This window comes from Gossypium arboreum, chromosome 6 (genome assembly GCF_025698485.1).
Source record: "Gossypium arboreum isolate Shixiya-1 chromosome 6, ASM2569848v2, whole genome shotgun sequence".
Classification (NCBI taxonomy): Eukaryota; Viridiplantae; Streptophyta; class Magnoliopsida; order Malvales; family Malvaceae; genus Gossypium; species Gossypium arboreum.
The window spans coordinates 72,329,455-72,345,861 of record NC_069075.1 but is presented as its reverse complement, the minus strand read 5'-3'; the positions used below and the strand labels follow the sequence as shown (position 1 = coordinate 72,345,861).

The window sequence follows — 16,407 nt, the reverse complement described above, 5'->3', positions numbered from 1 at the left end:
TGTGGTTGACGAATTTGATTGTGAATATATGTTGGTATATGAATAACTTGACTAAGATTGTTTGATTCAAATATGGGCATGACATTCTGCATACATGACATGTTGTATGGGTTGGGATTTTGTACGAAGGAAGATCTGATCTGTTAGGATCGCATGGTTGCTTGACGATGTGGATCTCTTGAAGGCTTAAGAGCCGTATATTCGTCGATTTGATAAGGTCATGCTGGTCGCCCAAGACGATCGTGGACCGATCAATGGTGAGTCTTGATCATATTTACCCAAGGCTGTGTGCCGACTATATTACTGTCGCTGATGGCTATGTGCCTAACATGATACAGCTACCGATGGCTTAAAGCCTTCTGATTATGGCTTTGTGTCAACCTACATATGGCTCTGTGCCAACCTGATTATGGCTGTGTGCCAAACGTATTTGCCTAAGGCTATGTGCGAATATATGGTTATTGACGACTCTGTGTCGATCATATTTACCTAAGGCTGTGTGCCGATTATGTTACTCTAGTTGATGGTTGTAACACCCCAAACCCGGCCTGAAAGTTTGGCTCGAATCTGGTGTGTCACCTTGAAGTGTTTTTCAGAAACCATGTTTCCTTTAAAAACCCTTCTTAATAATTCAAAACTTATACCCTTTTTAAACCTTGTTAGAAAACCTCAGTTGAATAACATTCTTAACAACTTTGTAAAAATCTTGGTAGTTGCGGAAACTTACTTTAAAAATAATTACGGTTACGTGATGTTTTGAACAACAGTAATTGCTTTGGAAAATCGTGTTCTAATACTAGCAATTATAAGAACAATAAATAAAATTCCAAATTTGAAATCCAAAAAATTACAATGGCTTTACTACAACCCACATAAAACATTTAAAGGTAATAATCAAAACTGTAACATAAACAGTGTGTGTGGCTTCCTCCGAGCCCCTCGCAGCCCCGATACATCTAAGGCTGGAAATTACCTGAAAGGTTAATAAACGGGGTGAGTTTATGAAAACTCAGTGTGAAATCCCCTACTATAAAAAGGAACAATCAGTCATCTAAAAGAATTAAAAGTCTGCCCCACCTTACTTACGCTTTCAAGACCAATCGGCCTTAGCCCATTATAACAGACAGTACCAAATGGACCTTAGCCCATTACGAATAAGAAACATTATCGAATTAGAACCAAAATGAGAATCGTAATCGAATCGGTGACAAAATCGAATGACTCAAGATGTCGAATGTAATCGTAATCGAAATCGAATCGAATCGGTGACAAAATCGTAATGACTCAAGATGTCGATGTAATCGTAATCGAATCGAAATCGATAGTAATGTAATCGAACCGAATGTGAATGCAATCCCAACCCAATCCATCCGTATACACCCCCGTACCAACCTTACGCCATGTGGGGAGACAACTCGACCCACCCATCCGTTACATGCCATAAAATTTGTAGCATGGCTGCCAGAACAAATATTGTGACAGAGTCACCAGATACAGATATTGTGGCTGAGCCACCAAAACAGATAATGTGGCAAAGCCACTTAACAGAATATGTAGCACAAAGCCATAGATAACTATAATAACTTCGGCACATAGCCATCAGTGACGGTAATATAACTGGCGCATATGATCGACACAGAGTCGTCAACAAATATGTTAGGCACATAGCCACAGGTAAATACGTTTGGCTCGAAGCCATAGTCAAGATGGCACAAAGCCATATTTAGGTTGGCACAGAGCCATCAATAACGGGTCTATAATCGACACGAAGTCCACAATATCGATATGAATCCGACAATAACGGCACACAGCCTTCGGTAACGTGATCGACACTCAGCCATCGATTGGTCAACAGATGTTGTGACAGAGTCACCAGATACAGATATTGTGGCAGAGCCACCAGAACAGATATTTGTGGCATAGCCACCAGAACGCTTCCTCCATCAATATAACCCATATCCCATGCAACAGATACACATGTCATGGCATACAACATACAGAATCAGAATATCATGCCCATATTTGAATCAAACAGTCACAGTCAAGTCATTCATATCACCAACATATATTCACAATCAAATCCGTCAACCACAAAGTCCAAGTTAGTCTCCTGCCCACAAGGGCAAAACAGTCATTTAACATTCTAGGGGCAAAATGGAAATTTTACCCCACAAGGGTATCTCGGTAATTCTACCCTATAGGGGTATTTCGGTATTTTTACCCTACAAGGGTATTTCGATAATACTACCCTAAAGGGGTATTTCAGTAATTCTACCCTACAGGGGTATTTCAGTAATTCTACCCTACATGGGTATTTCGGTAATTCTACCCTACAGGCATATTTCGGTAATTCTACCCTACAGGGGTATTTCGGTAATTCTACCATACAGGGGTATTTCAGTAAATTCACAATCGAGGGTAAAATGGTAATTCTGTAAATTGAGGGTAAAACGATAATTCTGTAACTCAAAGGTAAAATAGTGATTCTGTAAATCAAGGGTAAAACGGTAATTCTGTGAATCGAGGGTAAAACGATAATTCTGTAACTCAAGGGTAAAACAGTGATTCTGTAAATCAAGGGTAAAACGGTAATTCTGTGAATCGAGGGTAAAATAGTAATTCTATAAATCGAGGGTAAAACGATAATTCTGTAACTCAAGGGTAAAACAGTGATTCTGTAAATCAATGGTAAAACAGTAATTCTGTGAATCGAGGGTAAAACAGTAATTCTATAAATCGAGGGTAAAACAATAATTCTGTAAATCAAGAGTAAAACGGTAATTCTGTAAATCAGGGGTACTTTGGTAATTTTACAAGTCAAGGGTATTTCAGTATTTTCAAAAATTAGGGGTATTTTGGTAATTTTACAAACCAAGGGTATTTTGGTAATTTTGCAAACTAGGGGTATTTTGGTAATTGGTAAACTAAAGTATTCTAAACATGGATAACAATACAAATGGCCCTAAAGCCCATTCTCGGCCCAAATGGTCCCACACGCTCGTGTGGCCCTTTTAGCCCAAACCTAGCCACAGATATGCGATTCACCTAGCCTAGTCCAATATTTGCTACACAATCAAACAACTTATCCAATTGGGCCCGTAGGCCCATTGGGCCCACATGGCCCCTTTCGGCCCATCGCGGCCCGAAGTAGCCATCCAACAACTAGAGTAGTGAGAAATACACACCTGATTGGAGACTGGAGTTAATCCACACTCCGAGCACTCTTAGCCGATGCCCAACCCAAACGAGCACGCCATAAAGCGAAAGGGATCAGCCAAGAAAGGTACCTTTACTCTCCTCATGGTTCTCTCTATTTAAAGCCAGCTTCCCATCCACTCTTATGTTAGCTTCCCGATGTGGGATCCCTCCAACATCAGAGTTTTAAATTCAACACCAACTCTTACCGCCCCCTGTTAGCAAAATAAATGCTCTTTGCTTGCCATGGGATTCGAACCCATGCCTCCTCTCAAATGCTCCACACGCCACTTGCCACTAAGCCACAAGGCTTTTTGTGTCACAATTTCTCCAACAATATTCTTAAGACCTACCTACTACACCCAGGGTTTGATTCACCTTAAACCAAAATTTTTACTAGAGTCCAGGTTTGAACCCAGGACTTCTCCAACACTTCTCAGCACACTTAACCACTAAAACAAGCCTTTATTAACGAAATTTGCATGCACAACAGAATATTATAAGCTGCCTTCAACCGCTCCCATGCTCAAGGCCCAAAACTTCTAGGCCCAAATTCAGGGTGTTACAATGGCTATGTGCCTAACATAATGCAGTTGTCGATGGCTTTGCCATATTACCTATTTCTGGTGGCTATGCCACAAATATCTGTTCTGGTGGCTCTGCCACAATATCTGTATCTAGTGACTCTATCACAATATCTGATAACTGAGCAACAATGCTGCAACTATGGAGTGTAGGGCTGGGTGGGTTGAGCTATTCCCCACATAGAGTGTGGGGCTGGTACGAGTGGAGTGTAGCAGCTGGTTATAGGCTGGATTGGGTTGGGATTGCATTCACATTCTGATTTTTGATTCTATTATCCGATCTCGATTCGATTTTTGATTACATTACCTCATCTTCGATTCGATTTTGATTACATTACGTGATACCGATTCTAATTCGATTCGTCACCTAATTCGATTCGATTACGATTCTAGTTCTGATAATGTTTCTTATTCTGTAATGGGTTAAAGCCCATCCGGTACTGTTTGTTAAAATGGGCTAATGCCCAATTGATACTGAAATTGTAAGTAGGGCTGGGGCCAACATTTAATTCTTTTATATGACTGACTGTTCCTTTTATATAGTAGAGGATTTCACACTGAGTTTTCATAAACTCACTCCATTTAGTAACCTTTCAGGTAATTTCCAGCCTTAGACGGATCAGGGCTGTGAGGGGCTCGGAGGAAGCCACACACACTGTTTATGTTATAGTTTTGATTATTGCTTTTAAATGTTTTTATGTGGGTTGTAGTAAAGCCGTTGTAATTTTCTGGATTTCAAATTTGGAATTTTATTTATTGTTCTTATAATTGCTAGTATTAGAACACGGTTTTCCAAAGCAACTACTGTTGTTCAAAACATCACATAATCGCAATTGTTTTTAAATTAAGCTTCCGCAACTGCCAGGATTTTTTACAAAGTTGTTAAGAATGTTATTTAGCTGAGGTTTTCTAACAAGGTTTAGAAAGGGTACAAGTTTTTAATTATTAAAAAGGGTTTTTAATGGAAACATGGTTTCTGAAAAACACTTCAATGCGACACGCCAGATTCGAGCCAAACTTCCAGGCCGGGTTTGGGGTGTTACAGAAAATCAAATCTCGACCACTATAATTTAAGATGATACATCAATCAAAAGGTCTTTAGAAGGTTGTAATGAGGCTTGGCTAGGGGGTGTGGTCACAAGCTGAAAGAAAGGGTTAGAATCGAGATTGAGTTGAAAAATTACTTAACTAGAAAAATATTTAATCATCATTTACATACAACATAACTTCTTCTCTAACTATGGAATTTAAATACTGAAGCTTACAAACAGAAGATCACTACTAATATGTATACATATATTTTTTTTAAGAACAAGTTAAATAACATAGACTATCTATTAAGAACAAGACATAGCTACGCAATTTATTCAACTCAAATCTCGACAAAAATAGGGATTAATTTAGGGGATTTCAATAATAATGGGTTAAGGGTTAATATTAAGGGTAATACAATAAATGCCTTGTTAGGCTCAAGGGGGTTTACTAAGGGTTAATCGTGGAGGTAGGCTTTTCATGGCATGAGTGGGTTAATCCTAAGTGCCTTAATCATTTTGACATATCAAATCAAATGGTGTGGTCTTGACATGCATAATCAAGCAAGTTCTAGAATAATAGTTCAATACTGACGCACTTAAAGCAATAATAAAAGTGAGCATGAAAGAATTAATAGATGCTCAAAAGGCTCAAGAATCTCACAAAAATTATGGCTTTTTTATGTTTAAAACTTGTGAATTCTAACTCAAAGTAATACCTAAACTTTAGGGAAACAATCTAAAATTTTAAATTCTTAAAAATCAACTTATCATGCTTGATTCTCTAATGTCTTGAGGTTTAAACAATCAATGCATAAATGCCTATGTTTTAATTCAAGATATATCAATCAACGTCATAAATCAATCAAAATTTATCCTAAATATGATATGAGAGCTTTCCAAGAGAACAAGGCAGTCATTCAGGGATTTTTCTGATAATGAAATAAATACCCCCCCACACTTAAGATGTACATTGCCCTCAATGTACAAAGATAGATATTAGAATATAAAAATAAGATAGAGAGACAAGTGAAACTTCCTGTATGATGAATTCCTCGAATTGGAGTTTTGGAGAGTAATCGGTGCGAGAGTAGAGGAGGATACTTCGGTGGTGGTAAAGGTTCATTAGTCCATAAGTCCTACGCCAAAAGAATATTATATCTTAGTGGTAGCTATGGTCGTGGTCAATCAGGACATGGCAGTCGTGGAGAACCTTCCTTGGTGGAGTTTTTAGTTCCTATGTGATGATGAGCTTAGTAGCTCTATATAACTGTGATAAAATCAGGGACTTTTTAGGGGATATTAGTAAGAATAATTACTCTTAATGAAATAACCGAAATTGATAATAAAATTAAATTCTAAAATCTTAATAAAAATAAAAAGTAGTTTTAACAAAAATTAAAAACATAAAATAATAAATAAATGTTTTTAAACATCTTCATTCTGGATGGTTCGCGATGTGGCACTGGCGATGAGATGTGGAGGTACTGACAAATCTGCTGTAGAGTAGCATCAATGTTGTCAAATTGTTGAAAACACTACTGCTCGAATCAAGTGAGGCGCTTAGAGATGTCAGCATATGAAGCTGCCACATGAACTGGACAAGAGGGTTGTGGTGACTGAGTCGGTGGGTCCTCGTGCTGTGGAGGGACATCATTAAGAATGTCCTCGTAGGCCTCCTTCTTGGTAGATTGGTCGAGACGATATTGAGGAGGGTAGGTTCCTCGGCGCTTTTCGATCATCCTCATGCTAAGCATGCTCGAGATGCCTTGTGGAGACATCTGGCCAATGAGGGTTAAGGATGATTCTTGGGCTACGATGCTGAGGAGCCTAAAGTGTCGAGCCAGCCGAGTAACATAGAGGCCAATGGAGATGACCCCCTTCCTATACCGCTCCTCTGGTGCTGAATCGCGAGGGCGATAAAATAGGCAAGGTCGATGACGTGCCCGTGTGACATACACCATAAAAAGTAGGTGCCATGAGTGTTAACGATACCAGTGCTCTCCCCTCGTCCTGTAATCGTGTGAGCGAAAATGGCGTGTAGGTACCTCAGAGATGGAGGGAGAGTCAATGCCTTGGAGCGGCTAGGATTGTAGGTGGCCCCACTTGGTACTAGTGTGTCCCAGCACCGTAAAGGAGAACAATGGATGTGGCGGTTGAGAGCATGCAAGTCATTCTTCGTATATAAACCCAACGCCGTACTGAATCCTAGGATGCTGAACTGGAGAACTAACCGGCCTAGGCGAAATTGGACCATACCGGGATCATCGTAGTTCATCATTATGGTCTAAAGATGGAACGTTTAGCATAGTTCCATCATGATCTCGAGGTATGTTGGCTCGATGATCCCAAAGAATAGCTCCCAAGGGTCAGTGGTTAGGAGGGCCCGAATCACTTCAGCCAATTGAACTTGTTCTATCGCGACCCAATCGATGTAACGGCCTGCAATTAAAGGTCAAGCCCGGAGTATTTGGAATAGTTCTTCTTGGGGCCCGATGGGGAACCTCAGGAAAGGGTGACGAACTTCCACGGTAGCACCCGAGGAAGATGACGCTCACTTCCTTTTCTTTGAAGCAAGGACAACAGCCTTTTTACCATGTGAAGACGACATTCTGAACCTGCAATCAAACCATTACTTTGTTTTGATGAGTGGACAAGGAAGAATGTATCTAAATTCAAAAAGTCATAGATCATGACTAATATTTCAACCACAACTATCATCACTTAACAATTCTAATCAAACTAATCCAGTTTATAGCATACTTTTGTGGCATTGCATGATAATAACATGAATAATAGTAAAAGATATATAAAAAAAATTGGCAAATAACAAGAAGCATTTGAAAAGTATGAGGATTGAGTTAGAATATTTGAAAAAGGCATGAGTATTCCACCTATCCTAACCATGAATATTTTACTTTTAACTAATCAAATAGAGTAAAGAAATCTTGTAATGAAAAAAAAAACTTGAACATAAAAAAAATGAAAATTATTCTAGATTATGACAGTTAAAAGTATGAAAATAACATAAAAACTTGTATATTATTATGATAAAAAGCCTTAGAAATCATTAAAATCGACAAGAAAAAAGTAAACAAACGTTAGGAAGGGAGGATTGAGCGTCAAAAATGGAGTTTGAGGCGGCGCATGGGCATGGCGGGGAGGCCGTGTGGTATTGCAGTGGCTAGGGTTAGGGTTTTTGAGTGGGGAAGACAATGAATAGTGCAGGGTATTTATAGATTTTGGGGCACACGGCCAGGTAACACGCCCGTGTTCCCCAATTTCAGCCTGTGTGATTCGCAATTTTTGAATTTGGGTGAGTCTGACATTCAGTACATGCTCGTGTTCCTTGGGCATGTGGGTGCACACGACCGTGTCACATGGCCGTGTCTGGCGTTGTTCGCTTCTCCCACGCCCGTGTCAATCTAACAGGTTCAGCCACGGGTGCTAAACATGGGCGTGTCGCACACCCATGCTGTTTTAACAGGTTTGCCCATGGTTCTTCCATACGGGCATGTTGCACGCCCGTGTTGTTTTGGTAGGCTCGACCACGGCCATGTCGCACGGTCGTGGCATTTTATCATAGCCTGTGTTTAGGGAAATCTTTTCCCTATTTTCACACGGCCCTAAGCACGCCCGTGTGCTTGGCCGTGTCTCTGTGGAAAACCTATATTCAAGAGCTCTGATAGTAAGTTAAGTGTTGAAGACTAAATTTTAAAGAAGTTAATATAGGTAGTACTCGGGTTACCTCCTGAGAAGCACTTATTTATAGTCTAAGCTTGACTTACCTCTCCGTTGAATGACCATGGTGGTTTGAGGAGTTTATACTTCTCATTCCTGCTATCAATCTCATCAAAATAAGGTTTTAAACGGGTGTTGTGTGCCGAACTTGGGATGACTCACCTCGACCGTACTGAATACAAAAATACTGAGTTCCGTGCGAGGGATTTCTTCATTCGATGTGGTAGCAACAATGTGGGGATCTGGGGCATCTAATAAGACTCTATGTCCAACCTTAAGTTGATTTGGAAAAGTATTAAGCTTGTTCTGTCATAGATTCGGTTTGTCAGGTGTTCTCGATTTATGCGTCCGCCATTCATCTAGATCCTCGATTTGTAGCCTTTGATCTTCATGAATAGGTCCTCTACTATTGCTTGAGAATGACTCATGTACTTTCTTCAGACTCATTTCCTGAAAAGAATGTTGCACCATATTGTCAGTTTTAGTAGAATGGTTTAGACGATCACCTTCAATTTCCAATGTGTTGCCAGAATTGCGAGCTTGAAGGGTGATTGTTTCGTCTCCCACACAGAGTGTGAGTTCACCTATGCCAACATCAATAATTGTTTTAGCAGTTGCTAAAAAGGGCATTCCTAGAATTAAATGAGTGTTGCTATCCTCCTCTATGTCTAGAACAATGAAGTCAACGGGAAATATAAATTTATTGATTTTAACTAGCTCATCTTCAATAATACCTTAGGAATCTTATAGTTTTATCTGCTAATTTAATGCTCATCCTAGTCTGTTTGGGTTTCCCGAGACCTGGTTGCTTAAACATTTTGTAAGCATGACGTTGATGCTAGTCCCTAAATCAGCTAATGCATTATTAACATCTAAACTACCAATTAAGCAAGGAAAAGTAAAACTCCCTGGATCTTTTAATTTGTTCGGTAGCTTATTTTGTAGAATAGCTGAGCACACTACGTTTAGCTCCACATGCGATGCCTCGTCCAACTTCCACTTATTTTCTGAAAGTTCCTTTAAAAATTTCATTGCGTTTGGCATCTGCGATAGAGCTTCAATAAACGGTAAGTTAATGTGTAATTTTTTTAAGATTTTAAGAAATTTACCAAATTGTTCATCTGAGCGGTCTTTCCTTGTCGCGTTGGGGTATGGCACACGAGGTTTATATTCGGCATTCACTAATTTGTTTTTATTATGACCTACCTCACCTTGACCTTTTCTTACCACAGTTTATTACCTCGGTTCTAGTTCAGGCTCAACAACTCCTTCGTCATCTTGAATATTAATTGCGTTGAGTTGTTCCCTTGGGTTGGGTTCTGTATTACTTTGCAAGCTATCTTGTGTTCGTTCGGAGATTAGTTGGAAAGCTGGCCTATCTGAGTTTCGAGCCCTTGGATCGACGCTTTTTGATTTTTAAGTGCTATCTTGGTGTTCTGAAAACGGGTTTCTGACATCAATATAAACTTTGAGAGCATCTCTTCAAGGTTCGACTTCTTTTCCTATTGATAGGGTGGTTGTTGAAAACTCGGAGGATGTTGTGGTCTTTGATTTCCTTGACCGCCCCATGAGAAATTGGGGTGGTTCCTCCAACCTGCATTGTAAGTGTTACTATATGGGTTATTTTGGGATCGAGAGTTATTGTTACCAATATATTGGACTTGTTCATCCTCGATGATAGGGTTGAAGGGTTGATACTCTGTGCATGCTCCTCCTCCATTCGTCTCGCACCTCATTACTGGATGTACCTGAGTAGAACCAAGTAAACCATCAATCTTTTTATTTAGAAGTTCTACCTGGTTTGACAGCATAGTAACCGAATCGACGTTATAAACGCCTACTATTTTAGTTGGCTTAGTCCTCATGACTTGCCACTGATAGTTATTCAGTGACATCTCCTCTATAAACTCATAGGCATCTTCAGGTGTTTTATTAGTAATGGCTCCGCGAGTAGTGTAACACCCCTCGCCCGTATCCCTCGCCGGAACAGGGTTCGAGGTGTTGCCCGACTTAAACTCAGTCAATCACACAAAAACAGTGCCAAAAAATTTCAATCAATTTAAAACTTTTCTTTTCACATGTAATTTGTCCCATATATGGGATTACGAGGCCCAAAACATCACTAGCCAACACCTTTGGCTAAATTATAATATCACATACTCAACATTAAAACCCTATACATGCCATAGACTCGAAATACTAGGATTTACTTACACCAATAGCGTGAGCTCGACAGTGTGATAATATCTCCGGTGAACTCCAACCCAAGCAGGTAACCGAAGTCAACAATCTATAAAACAGAGGAACGTAACAACAGAGTAAGCTTTCATAAGCTTAGTAAGTCTTAAGCAATGCAAACAAATAAACGCAATTATACTTCGATTATTCAATTTCTTAAGTGACCATATTCTAGGTATATTGCCATCTGGCCGAATACACACAAACACATAATGCACGTTTAGCATTTTTATCACACTTAATCTGAATTCGTATAACATAATTAAATCGAATACTTTCACATACTTTCACACCCTGACCCGGTGTATCATGATCATAGATATAGAGTTATAACATTTATTCACGTATGTATCACAATGCACGCTTATGATTCATTGCAGATCAAACTCACATATGAGTACATAATGCGTACCTGGCCCACTTAATGTACTGAATGCATTCATTTGTCAACCTAACACAAGGTACCTTAGTCATAGACTTTTCTCAAATCACTGGCATTTCACCTGTTAGGCTCGAGGCCCGATATCAGTTCACCGGCATTATAGCCTGCTAGGCTCGAAGGCCCGAATAGTATCTCACCGGCATTATAGTTTGCTAAGCTCAAAGGCCCGAATTATCAAGTCAACAAGTTCCATATAACATATTCAAATCAATTAAGTACAAACATCATTCGAATGTATATAATTATACATCTCAAACACTTTTCTTTCATCTCATTTTCACACTTAGCATTTGATGCCTTATGCATAACATTTCACTCACGTTCATTTCAAACTTATCATTCGATTATAAAAACATATTGCATTTTTACCAACATGTTATACTTGCCATTAGGCCATATAAGCATGATACAATACACTATCATTTCATCTTTAACATTTGGCTAAACCCTTATCTTATAAGGAACACCGAATTCACATAACATATCATTTCACTGGCATTACGCCTGCTAGGCACGAAGGCCTGAATACACATCACCTGCACGAAGCCTGCTAGGCACGAAGGCCCGAATACACATCACCGGCACTAAGCCTGCTAGGCACGAAGGCCCGAATACACATCACCGGCACTAAGCCTGCTAGGCACGAAGGCCCGAATATAATACCAGCACTAGGCCTGCGGGATTTATCCCGGATATAATACCAGCACGAAGCCTGCGGGATTTAACCCGAATACACATCAAATATCATGCATATTTAATCATATATTAATACATCTCATTCAACATATCACATTCATAGTCATTTGCAACATTCGGGTATAAGCTCCATATGAACACCATCGTTTACATTTCGGTTCAAAAGTCATTCATAAATATCACATATCCATTTCACCATTCAAACTTAACCCATAGTGACCATTCGACTATAAGTCATATACATAAATTATTTATCGCACAACTTAATTCAAGTAGAACCAAAAGGTCACGATTCATCTAATATATACATATTGCTCACTGATTCACACACAACCTTTCAAATTAGCAATTATAAGATGGTTCCACACATAGCCCATCCTTATCGATAATTTACGATGGTTTTACCCTTACTCACATATATGTCATAGGCATTTTTACCTATGCTTCGCAATTCACATTCATGATTCAATTCCAATCGATTTAACATGCACAAGTACATATCACATACCTTAATAATTTACTTTACGGAATGAATCCACATATCATATTAGCCCATAGTCTTATAGCACCACACTTTTAATAGTTTACCTCATCGAAGTTCACATTTAATCACTTTAGTGCCAAGCCATATTCGGCTACCATAAAGGACTAATAATAATAATTTTATACACATCATGGTTTCCTTTAGGTATTTAATAATCACAAATCATGATATCTCCACCAGCACATATACGGCACAGTTTATTCATTGTAACACTCATTTAGTGCATCAAATTTCCAAATCCAATTCAACTGAAGCATAATAGCCATAATCGGCTTATAGCCTTAAATCATTACATATTCGGCACATTAACTAAATAAAATTTACATTCCCTTTTCCATATTAATTTAACTCTTGGGCATATAAAAAGGAATCAAGCTTAAACACTTAAGAACTTACCTTGAATGTTGCCGAACGATTACAACGGCTATTCGATTACTTTCTCTTTTCCCTTATCCGAATTTTGCCCCTCTATGCTCTTGAGCTTAAATTCAAAGATTTTAAACTAGTCATTATTCGACTATTCGAGCATCACTTTCAAAATATAATATATACATATAAATATATTCGACTTTCACACCTACTGATCATAGTAAGCTTATAAGAAATCAATAAGCAACTCATTAACAAATTTTTGTCAATGTTTACCACATAATCATAATTTCACTGCAAGCTGTCTTCCTGAGCAACAGTCACTAAATCATTTATAAATGGAGCTACGAAACTCCAAATCAAGTGTCGTTAATTTTGCCTGAAGATAGACTCATATATATTTCATCCATAAAATTTTAAGAATTTTTGGTTTTGCCAATCAATACCAAATTTTTATTAAGTTTCCCCTGTTTCACTGTTTGACAAATCTGACCACTCCTCGCTACGAATCAAATTTCTCATTGTACAGAATTCAAAATATGTTATCGTTGATTTCATTTGAAACTAGACTCATTAATGAGTCTAAGAATATAAATTTCATCTTATGAACATTTTTTTAAAATTTATAATGATTTTATAAAGACAGAACAGAGGATCTAGAAGTCATTCTGACCCTATCCCACATCACTTCAAATATCTCATTATCGAAAATTATTTTGCTTACACGGTTTGTTTTATAAGAAACTAGACTCATTAAGTTTTAATTAAATAATTTATTCAGCTTCTAACTCATCTCCCACAATTTATGGTGATTTTCCAAAATCACGTTACTGCTGCTGTCCTAAACAGATTTATTACCAAATCACTCTTTCACACATACCTTGCATGCATGCTATTTAAACATGCATATCACCAATCAATCATCACATATCTATAATTTTACTTAAGCATAATCTTCATTTCATCATTTTAAAGCACAACATGTTAGCCGATTTTTCCCTTAGCATCTAAGGCACATGCATGCTCATTTGCTTGGCTCAACTTCACCTATCTTCCATTTTTCATCAAAAGGACATGAAACAACAACCATTTCCTTCATTTTAATTCATGACCGAATGCTCACAACACAACCAAAAATCAAAATATGCTTCATGAGTTAGGGTAGTATCAAGAAGAACTCATGAACTTACCTTGGATTTTTCTTCCCCAAGTGACCGAACATTTAAGAGCTCTTTTCCTCTCCTTTCTCTTTTATTTTCAGCTTTCATGAACAAGAATGAACAAAAACCTTCCTTTTCTTCCTTTTTGTTATTCTATTACTAAACATTTTATGACACAAAATAACATATATTATTTGTGCCATACTTATGCCATAACTTCAATAAAAAAAATTGCACATGTTGTCTACCATTGACACCATGGCCAGCCACTACACATAAAATGGGGAGTTTGACATGCAAATCCTCCTATTTTGCACTACTATCTATTAGGCCACTACATATTAGCCTATAGCATTTTCAAAAATTTTCATATAGGTCCTATTTCATAATTTCACTCACAAATGGCAGAATCAAAGCATGGGATTTTCACACATGCACTTTCACATGAAATAAACACATAATATAACATTTGATTATTTTTGGGACTCGATTTTGTGATCCCGAAACCACTTTCTGACTAGGACCAAATTAGGGCTGTCACAAGTAGCTACGTCAACCATTTGTCGAGTCGAAGGATTCAGGCCATTATGGAACGTTTAAACCTGTAGCCAAAGTGATAACCCATGATGAGGGCACCTTCTCAGTAAGTCTTTGTATCTCTCCCATGCATCGTAAAGAGTTTCTAAGTCCATCTACACAAACGAAGAGATATCATTACGTGATTTAGCCGTTTTAGCCGGCGAAAAATATTTTAATAGAAATTCTTTGGTCATTTGTTCCCAAGTAGTGATTGTCCCTCATGGTAATGAGTTCAACCACTGTTTAGCTTTGTTTCTCAATGAAAAAGGGAATAACCGAAGACGAATGGCATCATCAGAAACACCATTAATTTTAAATGTATCGCATAGTTCTAAAAAGTTTGCTAAGTAAGCGTTAGGATCCTCATCCTGCAAACAATCAAACTGAACAAATTGTTGTATCATTTGAATAGTGTCAGGTTTTAGTTCAAAAGTATTGGCAGCTACAACAGGTCTAACTATGCTCGATTTAGTTCCTGTTAAAAAAGGTTTAGCATAATCATACATGGTGCGTGGAGCAGGATTTTGATTAACTGCAATTGCAAGAGGTAGCTGATTGTCTTGATTTTCAGCCATCTCTTCGGTTGGGCGTTGAGTATCGTCCTCTTGCTCGTTCTCTGTGTATCTTAAGCTTCGCTTTATTTCTTTTTGATGTCTGCGAACTGTGCGATCGATTTCTTCGTCAAAAAGTAGTGGTCCTAACAGGTTTCTTCTACTCATAAACTATAAAAACCTGCCAAGAGAAAGAAAAAAGTAAATTAATAAATAATAATAATAAACTAAATCAAATTAAATTGCAAGAAAAATAAATGGCTAAAGTAATAAAGATTGAGCATTCCTAATATATTAGTTCCCCGATAACGACGCCAAAAACTTAATCGCGTAATTTCGTGATAGGTTTTAAATATTTATAATTAATCATTCTTGAAACTAACTATTATCACGATGTAGGCAAGTGTACCTATCGAATAGTAGTATAGTTTTAGCAAGACCAGATTGTCAAACCCAAAGGAACTAAAAGTACTAGTAATGACTGTGTTTTTACTATCTAGCCTGAGAATAAAGAGGTTTTGTTTTAACTAACTAATTATCTAAACTAAGAATTCACAGAAAATGGAATTGAGGAATTGCTTTCAGGAAAATCGATTGAATTAAGACAATACCTAAGGAAAAATCCACCTAGACTGTACTTGTTATTCTGGCTCCGAATCGGACGATTTATTCATTTAACTTGTTCCGTGGAGATCCCTAAGTTATGTTATTATCCTTATTCAAGACTAATAACCTCTAATCCCTAGATTGAATAATTGAGACTTTTCTCTAATTAACACCCTAGGGTTGCATTAACTCGATCTATGGATCCCTTTATTAGGTTTCACCCTAATTCGGCAAAATCTTGTCACCCTATGTCTAGGCGCGCAAACAACTCTGCTTAATTATGACAAATGTACTCTTAGACAGGGTCTATTCCTCCTCTGAATAAGAGCTTATCTTGAATTAGTATCCTGGGATATCAAGACAAGAATTAAGAACACATAATTAAGAACAAGTGAAATATTTATCATACAATTCAGAAAATAATTACAAGATTTGTCTTACATTTCATTCCCCTTAGGTATTTAGGGGTTTTAATTCATAACTAAATAAGAAAACATCTTAGAATAATAAGGAATACAAAACATAAAGAAAACCCAAAACTCCTGAAGGGGAAATTGAGGAGAGATCTTCAGTCTTGATGATGAATCCGGTTTCTAAGATGGATCAATCGGCTTCCTTGGAGTAATTCCTTACTCCCTCCATGTGTGTTCCCTTTTCTTCCTCCTCTAGGG

General features: G+C 37.9%; 1 non-coding gene across 1 annotated transcript; it reads left to right on the top strand.

The window, feature by feature from the left end:
* The first annotated feature begins 14,618 nt into the window (after positions 1-14,618).
* LOC128294879 (small nucleolar RNA R71) lies at positions 14,619-14,724 on the top strand. The gene has a single exon (XR_008285186.1). It is a non-coding gene; the product is annotated as a small nucleolar RNA R71 (small nucleolar RNA).
* Positions 14,725-16,407: the final 1,683 nt, after the last annotated feature.